Raw genomic sequence first — 22,692 nt, forward strand, 5'->3', positions numbered from 1 at the left:
AGAGGACCAGGCCTATGTACTTTCTCCAAGGACAAATACCAGGCCTAATGAAGCCTAGATAGACATCAGTCACCTTGGTGGGTGACCAAGACCTCTAGACCCATCATTTTGTTCTTTGGACCCAGACATTTCAAAGAAAAGTCTTTGTTCTTTCCATGCACTCTCATTACATGATTTCTTTCCCCACTGGGCCACTATTACCTACGCAACTCTTCTTGTATCTTTACTGGTTAATTGTGGCTGTAATCCACATTGTACCCACATGGATATTGCTCTATAAAATTTCCCTGCAAGTTGGGTCCTTGGGCTACCCATTTGGGACCCTTCCTGTTCTTCTGGCAGGACCTTTCTATCTCTCAATGAATATTTTCTCTCTTAAACTCCACTGTCCCTAGAGTTCATTTTTTGATTTTCAGAAAATATGAACTCGGCATATAAGACATCTAACAGGTTGGGAGCTAAATTTCCCTTATATCATATTTGGAGGTTCTGATATCACCTCATAACAATATCTATGAATTAGAGTCTATAAGGATTAGAAAAATGAACTTTTCCTGTCGGTGTCGCTCCCGGCCGGCAGGAAAGACACACGACAAGGTCTGGCGGTGGTCAGGCTTTTCTTTATTCTCTCCTTATACAGTCTGCCCCGAAGCCTCTACCGGTCTGCTCTCCGCGGCTCCTTCCGTGCTTCTCTCCCCAGGGGTGGAGGTACTGGCTATATATAGGATTGTGGCCTCCAATCAAATCAAGGCGGGTCGCGTAAGCTGATTGGCTAGCAACATTAGTAGCTAGGCAGACTACCCTGTGAGGCGGGAACTTAGTGGGGTGATAGGGATCAGGAAGCAGGAAACAGACGCCACACAGGCAGGCTCGATGACAGGGGTAATCTAGCTCAGGCTTTTGTACTTTCCTACAGGCCTCGCAATCACCGCGTCTGATGACTTGACAGTGCCACGGCTCCCAACATTTTCCCTTGGGATCCCGAGTAACTTCCATGCAGATTAGAATACGGCAGTACTGCAGAAAGTGAATTTTTGGTTTTCCCTCAAAAGCACACCAGAGAAAATTTAAACACCGTTTTGCTTGCTTTTGCAAACTACCAAGGTGGTGACATGCAATTAATTTCCCCTATGTCACACAATCTCTCTAAAAATCTCCAGAATCTAGAAAAGTAAGGGAGTATCTTCTTTCCTAGAGCTTGACTCATGTATCTAAAATATTCTGCACTGATTTGTACTGTAAAGTAGCCTCTCGTGATGTGAAGTTGATATGATATGGAAAGAACTGAATATTTTTTCAAATCAAAGAGGATGAGGCAGTCACTCTGAGAAAATGCGTAGCTGCTCTCCAGGTTGTGTTTGTGCAGGGTGCAAAATGACAGACTTCAGATGTGACCTTCTAAGGATGGTGCAAGAGTTCATATCTCAGCAGGCACAGCAGGAGGTGTTCTTCCCGCTGCTCTGCCGCATGAGTCAGCAGGCAAGTGGTTAAGTTGGTGAGCCTTGGCTTTGCCGGTTGGAGCATCCAGCCTCCCAGAGTTAACCTGCAGCTCTGCTCAGAGCAGTGAGGGCAGAGGATTCAGAAGCGTCCGGAGCTCTGGCTTGCAGAGGAACAGGCAGCTGCCGCAGCAGGTCTGGGTATGTAGCTCTGCTTTGATTGATCGTGTTTTGTTTTCTCCCGAGAGAACAAAGCAATGGTTGTTTACATTAGTGAACAAGATCCCTTGGACAATGAAAGAGAACAGATGTTTATTAGATTGCTGTTTTTTATGGAGAAAATAAGTAGTAGGGGTGCAGGGAAGCAGATATTTCATTATGTATGCTTCACATTGCAAGGGCAGATTTTTAAAAATTCTATCTGAATTTCTGTGGTCTACGGTTAGGTCATTTCAATGTCATTGTTACAGTAGAATTCAAAAGACATTTTTTGTCTTTCTTTCTGTAAACCTTTATATCTGCAGTCAAAGGTAGACATTTGGATTAAAGAGTTATTTATTGAACTGCTGAAGCCAAGTGGCAGAAATCCACTTTTCTATCCCATTTTGGAAAGCAAGATTCAAATCCTTAGATGTAGAGAGCTAACTTCTCCAAATTTACCATATGGCTGTGTGAGAGGAGCGTCACTTTGGATGTAGCCTTTTCTCTTTTTTACAACCTGACAACTTTCTTCTTGCATATACACGGTATGACCTGAAATAACCTTCAGAATCCCGCTTGTTTAAAGGAGCATCTTAGACGGGCTCCTTTAGGTCTTCCCATCACTTTGGATGTCCTCCTGACTCAGCCTCTCAGGTAGCTGGGATTAAAAGCATGTACCACCATCCCTGGCTTTTATTTTGCTACTTAAAGATGTCAGAGACTCAGACTCAAAATACTCCCAATGGTTTAGGTTCAAAGGAGTTTCCAAGGATATGGGGTCTTCAATAAAAGTTTCCTGGATCCTTTTGCACTGCAGTATCTGCCACCAACTGACTGTAGGACACTGATGACTTTTTCCTAGTTAGCACCCTTGGTAGATTTAAGTGATAGGATATTGCTTGTCAGGCTTAGACTCTACTTAAAAGGTTACTGTTTCTGAACACAGTGGTTGAAATTCTTATTAAAATGTCTGGAATCACCCAAAAATATTTCCTTTTCAGTACCTATAAATTCTCTTCGATTAGCCAGAATTTTCAGCTAATGAGAGACTCCTTTGGTAACTAAGTTTCTCTGGGAAAAGTGGAAATGCTAACTCAAAATTTGGGCAGGTGGCAAGTGATGGACATTTTCTTAAGAACTAGCTTAATATCTCTTTAAATCACTTTCCACAAAGTGAGGAAAGCTTTCTAAGGTGATGAAAAAGGGGTGAGAGCAAGGAATTTGGGACCGGGCTCTGAAGGCTGAGCACTGATGAACAAACAAACGAACAGCATCCTGGGGCCCAACAGCAGTCAACGAGGCCATTTCTCCAAGCACTTAGTGTCTCAGTGCTAAGACACTGAGTCTTAGCAAGTGGGCAACTGGGAATCAAGGGCAGAGTCTGAAGGCCTCCTACACAGCGGTGAAGACGGAGCTGCTGGAGTGGAGACTTCAGAGGAACGGGGAGTCGTGGGCATCTTGGGGATCAAGGTCAGGACCCTCAGCTTCCATTTGCACTCCTCTCCAAATGCCCCCTTGCTCCTTGGAGTTCTGCTTCGGAAAATAAATGTCAGAATCTCACTATGATGCACTGACCCCACATGTACAGAAGTCTCCTACAAAACGATGTTTTCAGATTGCTTTAGAGAAGAAGCCTGCAGGAAATGAGCAAACATTAGCAGACCCAGTCTCTGGCCTGTGCCAAAGGCTCCGTGTCCTGTCTTTCTGTCTCAAAATTGCAAGGAAAGAGCAGGAAGGTTATGCAGGGACAGGGTAGGTATACAAATCCATTCACATAAAGTAAAAAATGAAGTCAGATGTTACCTAACAGTGTGCTGATTTGGCAGCCTGATTTGGTTATAGAGTTGGCTTGACTAATTAGGTTCTATAACAGCTATTTTCTCTACCTCTAAATTCATAAGTTGGTTCTGATATTCAAGGTTTTGGCCAAGACATATTTAAAATGTAGATACAATTTATAGAAAATTAAATAAAATTTTTGCATCTATGGAAGCATATACATTTTAGATGTCACCTTTAAAAGGTGTACAGTACACTCAGGTATTATGGCACATGCCTATAATCCTATCACTCTAGAGGCTGAGGCAGGAGGATTGCCATGAGTTTGAGGCCACCCTGCCTTCATAAGCGAGTTCAAGGCTGGCCTGCATTACATAGTACATAGTGAGACCCTGTCTCAAAAAAAAACCAAAAAAACCCACACACACAAAAGTGTGCAATGTAAAATAATATTTTAGGAGCTTGATGAACAAAGCTTGCAAAGGTCAGTAGTGTGTGCTATCCTTGAAGTGAGATGAGCCCTCTCCTACAGGAAGCCCCTCTGCCCTCCGACGTCGGCATCTGCTCCTGGTCTTCTGGCCCCCTTTACCTTCCTCAGCCTCAGGGTCCTTGTTCAGCTGCCACACAGCTTCGGCGTGAATCATCTGGTTGATTTATTTGAGGTATTTAGCAGTTGTCTAGTGATTTTTATTTTAAAGAGGAAAAATATCAAGGAAAATAAAACAATAAAATCAATCAAAATTAACCGGAATAAGTGACACAGGACTTCCAAACTTTTTGAAATCAACAGTAGTTACCACAGTGCCTTTGTTATCCTCAAACTAGCTGCAGATACCACCTTCAGATATATTAAAAATGGAACAGAACAAAATAGAATAGAAACAATAAAAACAAAAAAGTGAATGCCATAAAGAACCTCAAAACAAGCCGATTGTAAATACACAATGGCTTCCGTAACATGTCTTTCTTTCTTTTAAATAGCTGTGCATGCCATCAGAGTTAACCTAAACAAATCAAAAGAAAATAAATCCCAACCCAAAAGAAAAACCAATGAAAATGATACGATTACCGGGGAAGGGGAATCTCCCCGCTGTAGGTTGTGGTTCTTTCCCCCTGCAGGCCGCCAACGATGCTGACTCACAGAGAGCGGCTTGGGTCTGGCTCTCCACAGCCAGCAGCAGCCCGCGTGCAGCGCTCTCCTCCAGTGATCTGAAAATACGATTTGCAATGGAAAAGACAGGTTTTCCTGAGCAAAGGGATTCGGAAGAGGAGAGCTGTTTCACTAACGCGTTCATACCTGTATGACCCTGTTGTGGGGAAAGATTGCTGCAATTGGCGTCAAAAGTAAATTCAAATAAGGTGTCTGCAACTTAGTGGCTCTTTGAAATTCCTTGAGTTTCCGTCATTCAGTTTTAGTGTGGAGTCCTGTGTGCCAGCCTCTAGGATGAAGCCGAGGACAGAGAGGAGTAGGACAGGACTCCGGGCTGGATTGTCTCTGGGTAGTGCACACTCACTGGGCGTAAGTTCCAGAACAGAAGAGGGGAAATCTTATGAGAAATAGATAGGTTAAGAAATTAACCCTGTTCTGAGTGAAAAGCAAACCCACAGAATAAGGAAAATTTTTAGCTAAATGTCCCTCAGACAAAGGACCTATATGTAGAACACACAAAGAATTGAAAAAAATCAGGCCCCCCAAATTCAAAGACCCAATCCCAAAATGGGCATCTCAGATGAAGAAATACAAATGGCAAATAAATACATGAAAAAGTGTTCAGTGTCACTTATCATTTGAGAAATGCAAATTAAAACAACACTGAGATTTTATCTAACCCCAGAAAGAACGACTAACATCAAGACAACAATCAATAACAAATACTGGAGAGGTTGTGGGGGAAAAGGAACCTTTTTCTACTGTTGGTGGGTGTGTAGACTGGCTCAACCACTGATGAAGTCAGTGTGGAGATTCCTTTAAAAACTAGAGTTGGAGGTATCGTTCAATCCAGCTATTCCCCTCCTGGGTATTTTCCCAGAAAAACTGAAATGGTCCTATCACTGTGATATATGTGCACCCATGTTTAGAGCAGCACAATTTATAATAGCTAAATCTTGTAAGCAACTCAAATGCCCATCAACCATGTAATAGATAAAAAAAGATGTGATATTATTATACAATGGAGTATTATTCAGCTATAAAAAAGGACAAACTTGAGGCTTTTGAAGGTAAATGGATGCAATTTGAGGCCATACTCATAAGTGAAATAAATCAGATTTGCATGTGTAAACATCATATTGTCTTCCTAGTGTAAAAAAATCTGAAAGAGTAAATAAGATCCAAAATATACAATAGATACTGTGAAAATGAAAAAGAAAGAAATTACTTGAAAGGAAAGTACAAATGAGGGGAAAAAGGAAAAGAAAAAAGGAAAAATATTATATATCTATATATAATATAATATTATAGATATATATCTATATATTTACAAGATAGATCGCTATACTACTAATCACTGTTAGTTCATCAAAAAGAATAGCTGGTGCTTTTATTGTTTGATTGATCATATTTTTCATGTCTGAATCTTGAAATCTGCTTTGAAGATAACAATATGCAATACATTAACTAGTATTAATCTAAAAAACCCTGTTGGGGGCATCATTCTCATAAATATCATCTTTTGAATATCTGGAATTTACAGTGTGCTATACCCACATCCCCTCTCTGGTCCTTCCACTGTTCTGACTTGGTTTCTTGCTGGGAGGATGGACAAAGACGTAGTCGGTCCCTATCACTGCTGCCAAAGGAAAATAGCTGTGATGCGATATGATATCTGACAACCTTACCTTTGGGGTTAGAGATGCCAGGAGAGGATGTGAGAGTTCTTCCCAATCGGAACCTTCCCACGGCTTTCGGGAGTGGTAACTCGTCAGTCTCTTCATTTCTCCCTTCAGAGCAGAATACCCGCTTTTCTCCTAAGATACAAGGAGTGAGAAGCAGAGAACATACCAGATCTTTACTGGAAAACGCAATGTGGAGAGTGAGACAAGGAACAAAGGTCACGTGACCTTCCTCAGGTCAGGGGCTGGAAGTTTTTACTAGCACTAGAGTGAAATGTGTAGCTCTGAGAAAATGCTCATGGAAACTTTGAGGCGCCTGCTTATCCTTCCTCAGCATCGAGGTTCCAAAATTAGAAACACCTAGTGTCACTGGATCTGACTGCCAGGGGTCATTTTTGGAGGACGGGAAATCTGACACCTCATTCTCCCTGCTGCAAGGAACACTGTGGCTGAAACTCTAACTTGTGTCACTCAGCTACCTTCCCATTCAACCTGAAGAAATCTGTCCCCAATTTCTCCAGAAAGGTGAGATTAAAAAACAATTGTATCTATGATGCAGTGAGGCTTCTCCTTACTAGGACTGGCCCCAGCTACTGGAAAACATTTGAGGAGAATGGACGGGGACCACTTGGTAGCAGTCACTGCCAGCACAAGAGGGCAGTATAGGTATGGCACTCAGGACCAGGAGGGAGAATTTTATACAGATGGCCAAGAAAAGAGACTGCCAAATGCCTCAGAAAATCTGGAACCATTTTGTTGTTCTTAATATCATATAATTGGTCTAACTGCCCTTATAGATTGGGCCTATCTGGCAAGAGCAGGTGACAGAAAGGAAAACCTCGAAACATATTTGTGACACGAAGTGGCCTATAGTACCTAGATATGCTTCCAACAGCCACTGCTTGGAGGATCCACTCTCAGTTCCTGATTTACTCCGTTTCCCCAGTGCTTAGCATGGCGTGATCAGCGACTCTGTGCTTATCAATTCCTCCTTGATGGCTTAGGAGGTGGTTTGCACAGTAATGGTGTGTGGAAGGTGGTTTGTTTGGGCTCATTGGAGTCAACTGTATACAGATTTTCCCAACTTAACTTTCAGAGGTGTCAGCCTTTGGTTGCTTGAAATCAGCAGTGATAGGACTATTCATCTCATAGAAACTGGCAAATGTTACACACCAAGGCCTCTTATTCCTTTTAAGCCTAGTTTCTACATTTTTAGGAGCACTTTAGTGGCACTGTTTTTTGCAGAATATTCTTTGATAAGAAAGTAATATACTGGGGCTGGGGATTTAGCTCAGTGGCATAAGGGCCTGCCTGGCAAGCGCGAGGTCGTGAGTTCGATTCCCTGGTACCACAAAAAAAAAAAAAAAAAAAAAAAAGTAATATACTACTTTAAGATAGTAGAAAAAATGGCCTTACTAAAAATGCTTATTAAATTGTTATTAAGTAGAATATTATGATACACAGAGATCAATGTTTGCTCAACAAGAGTACACTAAGAGTTTGTGGATGAGGATTGTTCTGGCCAGGTCTCTTTTCCAGGTTTGGGTATTACCTCCCTAAATGCTCAGCCTTGCACATTCCGCCAATCAAATCACATAGAGTGTCTCCATCTTTATGACTTTGTATTAATATGAAATTTATAAGGAAGTCTTTGGAGACGAAGTAAAGAGTACTTTTGTCCATTGCCAGCTCCTTTGCGGTTCTGGGTTACTAGAGGTAGAAACAAGGATTTGTCGAGCTGGAGCTGGGAGCTACTTCTGTGTGTGACAGCGAGGAGCCACACCTACGTGGCCACAGAAAGTCGAGGTTTGTATCTACAGCAGTAGAGAAGAGCCACATCATGATGCTATAAAATAAAAGTAAGTTTAGCATAGAAATACATCAGATATGAGCATGGCCCAGCAATACACTACCACCCGTGGAGGAAAGGGAGCCCTCTGCACAAGGATCTTGCACGAAGCAGAGGCTTTGGCAGGCAGTGGAGAGAAAAATCACACCAACACTGTTCCCGGTTTGTTAGCTTCTTACAGACCTGTGTGCCTTAGAGCAGAGTATCTCAGGTCTGGCTAAAAGCAAGGACACTCGCACAGCACACTTAAGGCCACCTGTGTGTAGCATTTCTCTGCCAGGGGAAAGAGCCATTTTCTCTACAGCAAGGCAGCAGCCAGGTCATTTCAGCAAACACCTGCAGGGCTCTGACTTGCACCACTGTTAACCCTTTCCCTGACACTCCCGGAGAGTGCATGCTTTGCATGTGCAAGGCTTTGGGTCCTAATCCCAGTCCTGGAGGGGAAAAAAAGAAGAGAAGAAAAGAGAGTAGAAAAAAGGAAAGAAAAAAGATTTTGTCAAGCTGCAGTAGAGAAGGCCTTTTGCCAAAGTCCATTTTCCAAGGCTCACATACATTTAGACGAGGTACGACTGCTGTCCATAACAGATAAGCTTCAGGTTAAGATCATGTACAGATGGCAGAAGGTTGGTGAAGGTAAGAATCCCTTTCACGGCAGGCCTTCCTTCATTTACCAAAAAGAATTTTCTTCTGAGAAAATGAGAACTCCCTATGGATTATAATAATGTCCAAGAAGAATTATTCATTAGCTCTTGGTAAGTATTGACACTAAAAAGAAGCAATTGGGAAGCAGCTGTGTTTGGTAACTGAGTTCATTTAAGATGTGTTTCTTATCATATGTGCCCTCTCAACAACATTGGTAGATACACTTCCCCAGATGTGAGAATGGGCACACAGAAAAAGTAAGTGACTGCCTCACACTAGGGCGGAGCTCACACTCAAACTCGGAGAACCTTACTCAAGCAGCTGTACATTACACCATGATGCCTTTTTGGGAGGCGGATTGCTTAAAATTCTGCTCTCGTCCTCTCAACAGGGGCGCTCACGTTTATTACATGAAAACCATCCTGAGCTAGACATGGCGAAACAGTGCATTTCATAGCACAATCAAGCCTATAAGTCAGCACTTCAGATGCAGATAAAGTCGAAAGAAAAACAGGACCCTCAGCTTCCGCTGCTGGAGCTGTGTCCTCACATGCAACGCGAGTCATCTTCAGGCTTTTTAGGTTTTCAGGGATTGGAGCCATAGCTCAGTGGTACCAGTGCTTGTTTGATGGTCACAAACTGAGTTGGGCCACTCAATCCCCAGCACTAAAACCAAGCAACCAAAAACCACACAAAACCAAAACCACAAAAACCTCTTTTGCATCATCTTTCACCTATAATTCCGTTTAGTTGCACTGGAACTCTTGAGCAGTGTAATATTTCTAAGGAAAATAAAAAATAAATTTCCCATACTTTCCATGTAAATGATCATCTTTGATAGAAATGTTATATTCGTGAATTTTTATTTTTGTAATTTTTTTTTTTTTTTACAAATCCTAGACTCAAATTATTCTTATTTATTCTTTTTGAGACGTGTTTCACTATGTAGCCCAGGCTGGCCTTGAACTCATGGTGATCCTCCTGCCTCAGCCTCCTGAACACTGGGATTATAGGCATGCACCACCCACATCCAGTTTTTCTGATGCTTTTAGGCCTTGTTTTTATTCCTGACACTGAAATTTTAGCCATTCTCTTTTTGCCCTTCTCAATCAGTGTGTTTCCCCCAAGTTTTCTTTTTCTAAGTCAAAAATTACTACTACTGTTTTAGTTAGGGGCACGACAGTTCTCTCACAACCTCAGAAAACTAGAGTGACATTTGGTGACCTACTCCTCCTCTTTCACTAAGCCAGTTCCAAATCCTGCCGACAGGCTTCACCAGCACTTCTCAACACATTTTCCTCTCCCCTTTCCACGGCCTCCTCTTTTAAATGGCGTCTCAGCCTCGTAAGCTGTTGCCTGCCTCTCGCTCATTAAATTTCAGCCTGCCTGTTGACCACTATAGCACTTGATTGGGAAGAATCTGAAGGACCTATTTGAGCTTCTTAGGAAAAACTGTATTGATTAGTAGTGCTCAACATAGACAAGGACAGGGAAGAAACATCGTAGGTTCTCTCTGTTTTATTTTATCCACTTCTGCCAGATAAATGATTGGAAAATGCAGTTTTATACAAAAATGTTAGTTTTATGCAAAAATGTTCAGTGACTTTGTACTGCCTTCACTAAATTTCAATTCCTTAGCCTGGCATCTGAGCGCCTCCACGCTCTGCCTGTAACTAACCTTTTCATCTGTATCTTTCCATGTTCTCCTACAAAAGCCTGCATTAGACTCAATGTCACAAAGGACTGGTGGGTGGAAGAGGTTGGGGTGCAGCCAGAGAGCTGGCATTCATACATAACTCCATGTTCTGCCTTACTTAACCCTGGCATAATCAGGGTACGAATATGAAAGGGTGTTACACAAAAGCGTCATCTTTCAGGATGTTACAGTGGATGCAAGCTCCGAAGCTCGGTCCTAGACTCAGTTGCTGTTGTATGTGCTCTGGGTTTTACTGCTCCTGCAGTTCAGTTAACACTGTTTTTTGATTCGCTGCTGTAACTACGTGGCAAAATCATTTTTTGTTCTTCAAAGTTCACCTTACATTCTGCTTTCCTTAGGATACTTCCCCTAAATTTTCAAACTTGGTATGAACTCCCAGAACTCTTTTATCTAGGATGTTTATATTTGACCTTTCTTAGTATTTGGGGGGCTGCTTTGTAGGGTGAAAACTTCTTTAAAAAATCTTTTGATTTTATTGGGCCCGAGTCCCTCACGGCTGTGCTTGCCAGCTTTCCCTGATGGCCCCTTTGCTTTTATGTTCCTGTCATTCCAAGTCACTGGGGATTTTTCAAACTTTTTTTTCTCTCTCAGTTATCTTGAGAATTTTGCTCACCTCCTGTCTTCTTACCAAATGAAAAGGACTGCCCAAATGGCCACAGTTCTCCCTGTTACTATACCTTCTGCACCTTCTGGGACTTCCCATCCGGAGGGGGAGACCGTTTCTCCTCCCCTTCAGGAGAGCGAGGCCTGAAACTTGCTTTGGTCCACAGGATGCAGAGGAAGTTAACTGTGTGCCATCTCTGGGCCCAGGCATTGAGAAGGCTTGTGTGTTTCCCCTCCTTCTCTTGCAAGATTTCCCAGGTGCCATGTGAACAAGCCCTGAGTGGCTTGCTGAAGAATAAGAGACCCTGAGGGACAAAGGTAAACCGCCCAAGTGGAGGCCATCCTAGGCCAGCAGCCTCCAGCCACCCTAGCAGCTCTGTCACTGTATTAGCCAGCTACCTCCCAGAGCCGCCTGACTGAGCTCGGCCCCAGTTGCTAACCCGCAGAACTGTGAGCTAAATACATTGCTGTCATTTCAGCCTATTAAATCTTGCAGTGGTTTGTTATGCAGCCAAAGATAACTGATATACTAGGTTAACTGCTACCTTTTGGGGCTCAAATTAGACATTACTGCTTTAGCAAAGCTATTTTTTAAGCCCCATTTCTGGCAAACTCATTTAATAGGTTTGCCTACTATATACCCCAAGGTATGCGTAGTTCAGTAAAGACTTACCTCTGTAGGGCTCAGTGCACAGCACCAGCCTAGTAAGCACAAGCGCTCAAATTCAGCTCCCAGTACCGCCCTCCTCCAACATCCCACATAGAATTACCTGTGCCTCATCTCCGACTCACATTTAATTATAAGACTTTTTCTTGTTCCTTTCAGTTCTGAAGTTGAGTCCAGGAACTAGTACATGACAGGCAAACACTGTCCTTCAGCGATATCCCCAACCCAGATTGTAAGATTTGTGAAGGCAGGAACTTTGCCTGCCTAATACAATGCATAACATTATATTATTTAGCCTTAGCACAGTATCTGACACTCCGTGTATGCTTGGAAAATAGTTCTGAATGGAGCAAGAAAAGGATTATATCGTTAGTTGCAACTTAGAGACCACATATTTTCAGTCTGTCCTGCACAGCACTGACCTGATAAACCTGATAAACCCATTTGGTTTTGTTTTCTCAAAATTCATTGCCTTTATTTAAAAATCAAGAAGTCTGAGAGAAACATCTGTAGTACTGACTTTTCGTTAACCAGGAGAAGCTCCATCGACACTGGCCTACGTTTCCTTGTGATATAAATGAGTGGCGGCTGCGTCCTTCAGCTAAGTGGATTATGGTAGTCAGCTCTCCCATCACTGCGATACAATACCTGAAATCCACAATTTAAAGGAGTAGAAGTTCAGTTTGGCTCACAGTTTCAGGGATCCAGTACAGAGCTGGCAGCCTCCATGGCAGGAACATCACTGCAGAAGAGCACAGTGGAGAAAACTGCTTGTCCATAGTGGCCAGGAAGCAGAGAAACAGAAGGGTGAGTGGCCAGATGTGATTCCAGGGTCACACCTCTGTGACCGCCTAGATACACCCAGAAGCCTGATTTACTAATCCCCTAGGTAGCTCCAGAGCCAATTAAATTGACACAACTAAGATTAACCACCAAGGGGCTGGGGATTTAGCCCAACAGGCATAAGCCCCTGCTTTGCAAGCAGGCAGTTGTGAGTTTACTTTGCAATAGATTGTGACAGTCATTATTCATTTCTATTGTCTTGAGACCTGGTGTTACTTGGCGCTGCTTTCTTGAAAGTAGAATCTTTAGGTTTCCCCCACACACTTACCTGCTCTAAAGCACTCAACTCTTAGGAGAGCTTTTAAATGTGTCTGTATATTTATTTCTGCCCTAAATAAGAGTGTGAGGCCTTGCCTCACTCAAACATAGTCCTCTTTTTTTCTGATACAAGAAGCATTGATTGTGGTTTCATTTTTTTCCTCTCTAAACTGAGTTTGCTTTATCTCCCTTGGAAGGGATTTAAAGGATAATTCAAACTATAACCCACTTATATTAGAGCAAGATGCTTTCTCCCATTGCATAACTGATCTGAGAAAACTGGTTTGGCTGGAGCAACCTCACTGAGCAGTGCTGACAGGCCTGTCAGACACATCGTGCCAGTTCTCTAGTGATTTCCCCTTTCATGGTGCTCTTAAGACTTCATAAAACTGCCACTGGTAATTTGTTTCCTTCATGATGGTGAAGTAATTTTTCAGCAGTATGAGGTGAGATTGGCAGGCTTGCTTTTCTTTTTGGCTTTATTTTATGTTTTGACTACGTGTTCTATTTTTAAAGTTTATAACTTGATGATTGGGTCTTTGAATGAAGAAATCTCTCAGCCAAAGCAAATTTCATAATTTCTTTAAAAAGAAGCTCACCCAGGCTGGTTGATACTCGCTGGAATGTAGTTCTGCCGTTGTTTATCTTGGTGTCTGTTTTGATTGGGCCACACTTAATCCAGAACATATCAACCCTAGAACTGACATGTACAAAAGGAAAAAAAAAATTCTAATTTCCAATCATATCTTCAGCTCTTTGGACTCATTTGCAAGGCAGCAGTTTTGACAACTTGGCCAGAGCTCCAGGCAACCTACTGTAACTGAGTCCCTCACGTAAATACTAATACAGTTACCTAGCTGAGAAGAAACTTTATCTTTTATGGTGCATCCAAGGGTTATTTTACCTGGGCCTGGCCAGCAGCTCAGATTGCTTTCTGATTAGTGAAGTGAATAAGCATGTGGAATGCACCTTGTTCCATCAGTCCTGACCGGACTGGCAGATTCCTTGTTGCTTCCACAAGTCCCATGCGCTGTGCTTGCGTGTACTAAAGGTCTCATGGGCTCAGTCTGCTCGCTTATGAACTCATCCAGGACAGAGTCATACATCTAAAAAACGAAGAAGCTCTGCTACCTGTGTGCTCTTATTCTTAATTTGCCGATGCACAGAGGTAGCTAGCAGAGTCAACATCTCCTTTTTTATCCTGGTTGGGGAATTATTCATTCTATATGACTTTTGCATCTACCTGAATTGACCCCTTTAGAAAAATCACCTTTGTAGCACAAAATAATAGATGGTCGTTGCAGAAAAATTTAAAACATAGTGAAGTAGAATGATGACCAGGAAAGTTCCCCAAAGCCCTTCCTAAAAAAAGTATCATCTTAAAATGGATTAGTTTAGTTGTCTCTGTTTCTGCTTTGTTTCATTTTATTGTTTTGTTATTAGTAGCTTTAAAACTTGTGCATCCTTATGTTAGATCCCAAAGTGGAAAAATGAAACAAAAATAAACATCTTGGGGGAAAGTATCGTCAAATGTGTTACACACTCTTCTGTCTCAGAAGTTGTTAAATGACCCAGACGGTCACTCTGCTCACTGAGGCACGGAGCCATTTTCATCTGAGTCTGAGTCAGCTTTCACTTTTGCTCCCTGTGTGCTTGATTCCAAAAAGCTGGATTATTCTAATTTTTTATGATCAGAAAAAAAGAACAGATGGTTAGAACTGTGTGTAAATTAAAATCCATCACAATCTGAATGAGTTTTAGTGCTTTCCTAATGGTATACAAGGAACGGGCTTTATTTTATGAATTTTTGCAACCTGGAGGAATTTTTTATTTATTTCCTATTTTTGATTATGTTTTAGAGTTGAATGCATGAGATCTCATATTGAATTAAAGAAAATTTAATGTTTTTGAAAAGTACAGATAAAATCATTTGATCATTTGATTTAAAGTATTTCTTGGGCCAAGACATTAAAAAAGAGGATTTATACTTTTGCTAAGGAGTCATTTGTATTAACTGGCATTGTAGGTGTATCAATCAGGATGGGCAGGAGGTTTGCTGAGGAAATAACCCTCCCCCCATGTTGCTTAATATGCAAATATTGATTTATTGTTATGGCAAAACTTTTTCTGGTCTAATGATTCTCAGGTTGGTATCTTCCATGACTCAGAGATCTTGTAACCTGGCATTTGGGACACAGAGTAACCACAGCGCAGAAGAGAGACCAGGCGGAAGTCACGCCACACGCCCTCTTAAGTGTCTCCGTACAAAATAGTTGAGTCCGGTGGTGATAAATATTATTGCTGCCACTCAGAGCTCTTTGGCAGTCACCACCCGAGGGGAAAACGTCACCTCACCATTTACCCACGAAAGTGCAGAGCAGCAGATATGAATGAGCACTACAGGCATTCACCGAGTGACCTTGGGCAAGTGACTTTATCTCTGTCGGAGGGAGCTGGCCTAGACAAATCTTTACTTCTTGCAATTGCTGAATCTAAGTGTTTGATTTCTTTTTATAATAGTGTTGTGGGCTTTGATTTCTTTGTTTGCATTATCTTACTTTTATTCTGAGGCTATCAAGTATGTCAGTACTATTAAAATGCATGAACTTATTTTCCTTAGAGTAACTAATAGTTAAGCTAGAGAATTCTGAGGGCAAACGATCTGGTTTTGAATCTAGCTTCCCTCCGTTGCCCTTGTGTATTTATTTAACTTCTCTGTGGCTCATTTTTTATATTCAAATGTAAACTGCAGAATGGAATAGTGTGAACCTCATAGTCATCGTGACTATTAAATGAGGCAATTCATGTCTGGAACATACCAAGAGTTAAATAAGTCCATTTCATTTATTTTAAAAATATTTTTTAAACATGACACTTCTTGCTCTGGCTTGATAAGTGACTATTTGTAGGAGCTCATAAAGTTGCTGTTTTAATTATTATCTTTCTTGTTCTGGCTAGATAAGCCAGCCCAGCCCACACCCGTTTCTCTATTCTCCTGACTCTAAACTGGAGTTACACACATCCCTTGTGCAAGATGTGTACCCAACCTCCAACCTCTCCAGTCTGATCCCTCATCAATTTTAGCTTGGATTACATCCCAGTCAGACCCCATCCTGGCTCTGACCTAAATTGGATCTTGTCTTTGACTTTTCCAAATCCAAGATTCCTATGTGATTCCCCTTTGGCTATCTTATGTAGTAGACTCATTGGCTTACGCCTTGGCCTCTTGGGGAGCTTACGTTTTTCAAGTTGGAGTTTCCAACCATAACTTTTTTGCCTCAGAATTCAGGTCCCACCTCAGCTTTCATTGTCATCAAGGTTTGGTGCTGGCCTCCATGACACAGAGGGAGTATTAGATGGTATTATGTTATTTCACTGGTTATATCTTTTGAACTTAGGTGTTTCAGATGTTACTTGGCTCTATCATCATCTCAAATTAATGACAAACCTAGAGTGCTTAGTCCTCCTGCAGGCATTATTCTTCCTGCTATGTGTACAATTGTAGCAAAACCTTTTTCTTCTCCCACATACCTGTATCTTAATTGGATTGCCCTTGGGAAGGGTTAGACAACAGAAAACCTGAGAAATGGTATGCTTCCACTCTTAGGCAAAGGGATTGTCTGGTTCCTTTTCCCGTTTGCTTCTTGACTGATCGGATAGGGAGTGGTACTCTAATACATGGTTGCCCAAGAGTTTGCTCCAGACAGGGAAGCGGGTGATTGTTACCATTCAGGGTTCCTCTGCAGGTTCGTTTGTGTCCACTATGTGAGAGACGATATACCTTCAGGCCAAACTCTGCTCAGCCTCTTCTTTCCCCTTCCCTGTATTAGCAAGAGAAAATACGAGCTGAGTCAAGATGGAGTTTCATACAATCAGATTTTTTTCTTTTAGTCTTCCTTTTTCCTAGTTCTGTTGAAAGGTAATGTGGAACTTTTGCCATCGGTGTACAGTTCAGGCAGCAGATGCTGAGGGTCTGATATGTGGGCAGACGATGATTTACATCAGAAGTTATTGTCTTGCTGTCTCTGAAATGATGATAAATGCAGCTGTAGCTTGCTTTCTTCCAGCCTACCTTTGTAATCTTGTATGTCAAACAGGTCACACTTGTCTATTGCCAAGTGGAATAAATTCTTATCTGTAGTTTTGAAAAAAGACAAATCATCAGGGAATAATTTTCAAATACTATGGAAAAGGTTGTGGAGCTCTGTACTGTTTATGTAAAAGGAGAAATAGGGATATTTTGTAATTTCAATTTTATGTAGATTTTAAGCCCTTTGAATGTGTTGAAAGTAATGAAAGATAATCCACTCTCAAGGTAGAGCTTATCAAACTATGAGAGAGATCTTTGGAATCAGGCATAAGAGATACATTGAGAAAAGATAACTGAGTTTGAAAACACACAAAATGTACATACTCTCGGGTAAACATGCTTAACCTAATTAATATAATAATTAACTACATCCTGTTATAAAATTAGCAAAGAGCCAGGCATGCTGCTGCACACCTGTAATCCAGCACTCAGGAGGCTGAGGCTGGAGGATTGCCATTAGTTTAAGCCCAACCTGGACTACATAGTGAGTTCAAGACCAACCTTGGTTGGTAAGACGGACCCTGTCTCAAAAAAACCGAAAAATTAGTAGAGAACTTTAAATAAGGTAGTTTCTTGTTAAAGGTTCTGTTTTTATAAAAAGTAAAACAAAGCTCAGAGAGATTCAAAAAACAAATCATATTCTTAAAATGAAAAAAAAAAAAAAGAAAAAAAAGTTCAAATCCCAGTCCTTCTCAAGCCCTCAATGTCTCTGTATCTTTTTCCTTTTTACTGAGGGCAGAAGTAGGGTAAATGTGAAGAGAGAAACTCTGATGTGGTTTTCCCTGTGCTCTGGCAAACAGAGGATTGTCAGCATCTACTTGTACTTTTTGATAAGAATTTGGGGTTTATGAATTTCAGGGGCAGGGAGAGAAACTGGTGGTGTCCTCTTCTATCATGCTCTATTTTTTTCTGCCTGCCACTGTGGTTGAATCTGAGACTTCTCTTGGGAACTTGGGCCCTCTAAACCCCTGTGTCATATCCCTAGTTGTAGCTTCATACTTAGCGTATGATGGGTGTAAACGTGCTTAAATAAGAAACATGCATTCCAAATAGACTGGAAGGGACTGCTCGTCCACTGCCTGCTGCTTGAGATAAAGGTTAAACTAAGATAAGCAGAAAGATGAATCTCTCCTGAACTGATGATGGAACTGCTTTGGGGTTCAAGGAAATTTTTTCCATCCTGTGCATTGCCATGAGATGATAACCCTAACACTGTATACTTTAAAATAAGCTTTTTTGGACCTAAAAATTTTTTTAGACTGCTTGTTAATTTTATGTTTAAAAATATTCTCAGAGACAGCTTGACATACAATGAGTCCAATTCTTGGAATGTGAGATTTGAACAGGTTCTTTGCTAGAGATAATAGAATCCACTCTGGGAGCTTAAAAAGGGAAGGCTTTATTAAAGGACAGATAGAGATAACTCTCAGCATCACAGGAAGGCTGAAGATAGAAGGCAGAGCATGAGCTCCCAGAACAACTCTCCAGGTTCAATCATAGAACTCAGCTGCTTTGGGATAGCCTACCTTGGTCACAGTTACAGATTAGGTAGCCAACTCAGCATCTGAGATTAGGTAGCAGGTTGCCGCTGAGGGTCATGTTGCCTAGATCCAAACTGGTAAAATGGATTTCCCACGTTCCCCTTCTATCGATTGGTCAGTTCTGAGTCAGAGCCACATGCCAGTACACCTGAAAAGCAGAACCTAAACCACCTCAGGAAATCAAGGCAAATGGGTGTCCAGTTTCCTCTCACAAGGTTCTGGAACATAACCAGAATCTCCATGGTATGTCCATGGTATCTGCCAAGTGCTTTTAACCTACCCTTTGCCTGTTAACCAGCATAGCAAAGAATGAATTTTATTTCTCATTCATCTGTCCTGTCATCTCTTCAAACGGTCCATCCATCCATTCATTATCCACCCATTCATTCAATTTTTGAATTTTTTTTGTTCTTAAAAATATGTGTTTTAGAATGCACCTCTGAATGACAAAAACTTCTCCAAAAAGTATAATCATGATACCTTTATCATGCTAGCACTGTAACAATAATCCCTCAATACTGGCAAAACACTGGACAGTATAGGAGTTTCCTTAATTCCTCATAGCTTCAGAAGAATCAGGTTCTGTGTAATGTTGGTTTTGGGCTTACAACATATCACTGATATGTCTCTTAACCCTCCTTTAACCTATAGCTTTTCTCTTCCCTCCTCCCTCCTCTCCCTTCTTCCACACATCTTATTCTGGTTCTTCTCTCTCAGGTCTCCACTTCTCTCTCTTCCTGTTGCTTTCTCTTCTTTCCTTCTTCACAGGATTTGTTAAAGAAAATAGGTCATTCATTTGACAGTATCTCCTAGCTTGGATTTTGCTTATTGTATCCCCACAATGCCCTCTGACATATTTAGTTTTGTATTTCCTATAAACAAGCATTAAGATCTAGAGGCTGATCCAATTTACATTTTACTTTCTGGTAAGAATTTTTGAATGATACAGTAAGACTTTCAATAACTCTACTAAGTCTGTCATTTCTTCCTCATTTCTTAGCTCTAATACTTTGAAAGTGAGAAACTATCACTTCTCAACAATTTGACCTTCCCAAAGGAAGGTTGTGTGTGTACAGCACAAAAAGAGTAATTTTTTTATTTCTTAATTTCTCCCCAATTTTTTGCTATTAGTTTTCAGAAAAATAAATTGATTCCCTAGCACCTTTTAAAAACTAACTCAGATTGGTCAATAAGTTCTAGTATTTTATGGCAATGAGGGAATTTTGGTTCACAATAATCTATTATGTGTTTTGTAAATAAGTAGAAGGGAAGAACTTGAAGCCGCCAAACACAAACTAATGATACAGAGGTGGAAACATTAGCTATCCTGATTTGATTAGTATATATTTTATATCTCAATTGAAAATTACATTATACTTTAATCACTATATATTATGTATAGTCACTATATATTAATCAAAACATTTAAAAATGTTTAGGTTAATGGTATGTGCCTTGGTTAGTTTTTTCTCCTTGTTGAGACAAAATACCTGATGCCCCACATGAAGTAAGGAAAGAGTTATTTCTTACATTTTTTTGGAGATTTCAGTCCATACTTAGCTGATTTCAGGGCACAGTGGCATGACTGAGGGGCAGCCATTCATGGTAGCTCCAAGCGTAACCATGAATAGAACAAAAGGGAGACAGACATGCCTTCTTTCTGCCTTTGCACTATATGCTGGCTCCACCCCTGGGTGGGTGTAACACTCACACCACCAATCCCAGTGCAAGACAATGAACCAATCATGAACGCTAGATTCAGCCTCATCTGTGATTGCATGAGACTTGGGGGACCATCTGATATAAACCATAACAGTATGAATAAATAAGTATAAGAAAATTTGTGATGCTAATGTTAAGAATTGATGGTTCAGGAGTGAGTCAGGGATTGGGAAGAAATAGTCTTCCAGCTTGAATGCAGTTTTCTTAGTTGCCTTTACTTTGTACTGGGTAGTTCCTTCCTCTGGCAGAGTGTTAAGACAGAGGACATGGCTTCGTTCCATCAGCTGCTAATAAGAGTGAACATGTGGACTTTCATACTCTTATGCCATCACCAGGGCAAGGTGATGTAGATAGTGGTAATCTGATGAAACGTAAGAAGCCTTATCCAGAGACCAGAAGCTTGGGATTACAACCTACAACCTACATTGCCATATCATGCTCACTTTTAACCATCTTGTTTTCTTTGATAAACCACTAATCTTTCTGTGTCTATTTCTTCATTTATAAAATAAGCAGAGTATGTGGATATAAGTAAATATGTTGAGGTGGAGAAGAGCAGTTAGCTTATGCTTGCTAATAAGATTTATGTGAGTATCCCTCAGACAACATATAATACATGCACAACCTAAAATATTCACCCTGACTACATCTTCATCCCACCCCAGCGTAGTCGTGTATCTGGCTATCAGTGCCAGCTCTTTTGGTGGTCACTGGGTCTCCCAGGCTCAAAAACTTTCTTCTTCTGTCACAGTTGGAATCTGCGTGATTCTTGCCCCTTTATTGACCAGGTATGGGCCTTCAAATGACATTTCTTTTGTGCCAGTCCATTCCGCCATGCCACTCTGTATTTGAATTGTAACTGTATTCTGAGTTACTAGGAAAAGCAGATACAGAGTGACCCCTGCCAACTATGGAATGAACCCTCTAAAAATTGTGAACCCAAATAAACCTCTCCTCCTTTAAACTCTAGATGTCCAGTGCTGTATAGCAGCAGTGAGAAAGTGACTAAGATAGGGCCATAGTGTGATTCCCTTTATGAGGAATGAGAACTCTCAAGAATTTGGAAGAGACCATGAGTCAACTGGGGCTTCCACTGCAAAGGAGGAGAATGAGAGAAGAAAACCTGGTGACCCTTCACTAATGGGCAGTTCTTATCTGTGTAGTATCTGTTCCACTTTGATTTTTTGGGGAAAACTCTTTGGGCATATTCTTGTTAAGATTTTCATTTAAGAGTCCCCTCAAAGGAAAGGGTCAGTAAATGACCTGAGGTGGACCAGTCAGATTCCAACCCTGAAGGGAACAACTCAGAGACCTAAGGTAACTGAAAAGCATCCATCTCAGTGGGGACGCTGTAGAGAGATGGTTCCATACATAGCCCCTGCTCTCTAGATCTGCAGAGCTTCCCTGATTCTGGCCTTCCTGAGCTTGGTCTTAGCTTTTCTTGCTATGAATTTGCCTTTACTGCCCACCTTAAATTAGGTATATTTGTTCTTTGTAACCAAGGATTCTATCATGATTAATACAAAAATTGGTTACTACTGTGATGTAACCCATTTCCTTCTGTAGGAGCAGGAAAACATCTAAGATACATTGCTAAATGACCTAACCAAAGGCTCTTAAAGCTCTAGTGTTTCAATTGGAATTTGGGGATCTGGTCTGTTCTTACTCTGCAACAGCCTGCAAGTGGCATTCTGGAAACTTCTGAGTTACTAGGAAAAACAAACAAACAAGCAGGAGAGTTGGCCCATTTCTTATTTCTTTTCTCTTGTGGGCCATTGTTTTTTATTCTGTTTGATAGAATACATTGTCTATGAGGAGAAAAAGCGTTTTATTTTCTTCATTACAGAATGATGAATTGAATATCTATTACAGAAAACACCAAGAGGGCAAAAGACCAAAACCCAAAACATCTAACATGACTGGATAATTACTTCTTAATATTTTGCTGTTATGTATGTGTGTAAGGAGAGAGAGAGAGAGAGAGAGAGAGAGAGAGAGAGAGAGAGAGAGAGAGAGAATCTGGATTGCAGGCTTTCCACAGAACATGTTATGCTGGAAAAGTTGTATAATGCTTGAAATGACCTTCAGTCTAGGAGCCTTATGCAACTCCTGTCTCCAACAACAGCTGTCCTAGGAGAATTTGAACGTTAGCCTTTTTTAAATCAATACAATTTAATCTTATCCTGGTATCAAGCCTACAAAGGTATGCTAATGAGAACTGTAACGTTCCTGGATTTGACTATAAAACTCTTTCTTCAGCAGATTTCCAAGTGTTGAGAGTCTAAGCCCAGCAATGTGCAAACGGAGCCAGGTTCTGAGCAGCCATTCGCTTTACTAGGATACAGAAACTCTTCTGAGTAGTAGAATCAGGTAAGAATGATTGTTTTGTTAGAGAGGGAGGGGAAAAAGGGAAATCATGAGTCACCTTATGGGCTCAGAGATTTCAAGAAAGTCTTAAAGCTTCCACTTCATTTTCATAGCTTTCAAAATCTATTTTTACAAATTGTTACTT

At 41.1% G+C, this 22,692-nt stretch overlaps 1 protein-coding gene and 1 long non-coding RNA gene across 5 annotated transcripts in view; one reads left to right on the forward strand and one right to left on the reverse strand.

The window, feature by feature from the left end:
* The first annotated feature begins 1,202 nt into the window (after positions 1–1,202).
* Positions 1,203–22,692, forward strand: part of Asah2 (N-acylsphingosine amidohydrolase 2) — a 104,455-nt gene continuing 82,965 nt past the window's right edge. The window contains exons 1-2 of one of the 2 annotated variants that reach the window (XM_003473912.5): positions 1,203–1,637; positions 22,440–22,550. The gene's annotated coding sequence lies outside the window, so the exon portion shown is untranslated. The remainder of the gene's footprint in view (positions 1,638–22,439; positions 22,551–22,692) is intronic. The other variant, XM_023566718.2, reaches the window with a different exon arrangement.
* Positions 1,631–6,567, reverse strand: LOC106028478 (uncharacterized). 3 transcript variants are annotated; one of them, XR_001202106.3, is made up of 5 exons: positions 6,255–6,567; positions 4,714–4,963; positions 4,480–4,625; positions 4,006–4,093; positions 1,631–1,722 (listed from the first exon to the last, which is right to left on the reverse strand). It is a non-coding gene; the product is annotated as an uncharacterized LOC106028478 (long non-coding RNA). The 3 variants fall into 3 exon arrangements; XR_001202104.3 differs by having other exon boundaries at positions 1,631–3,167; XR_001202105.3 differs by having other exon boundaries at positions 1,631–3,170.

Source organism: Cavia porcellus, unplaced genomic scaffold, assembly GCF_034190915.1.
Source record: "Cavia porcellus strain 051 isolate PalLab524CR breed Dunkin Hartley unplaced genomic scaffold, mCavPor4.1 scaffold_28, whole genome shotgun sequence".
Taxonomy (NCBI): domain Eukaryota; kingdom Metazoa; phylum Chordata; class Mammalia; order Rodentia; family Caviidae; genus Cavia; species Cavia porcellus.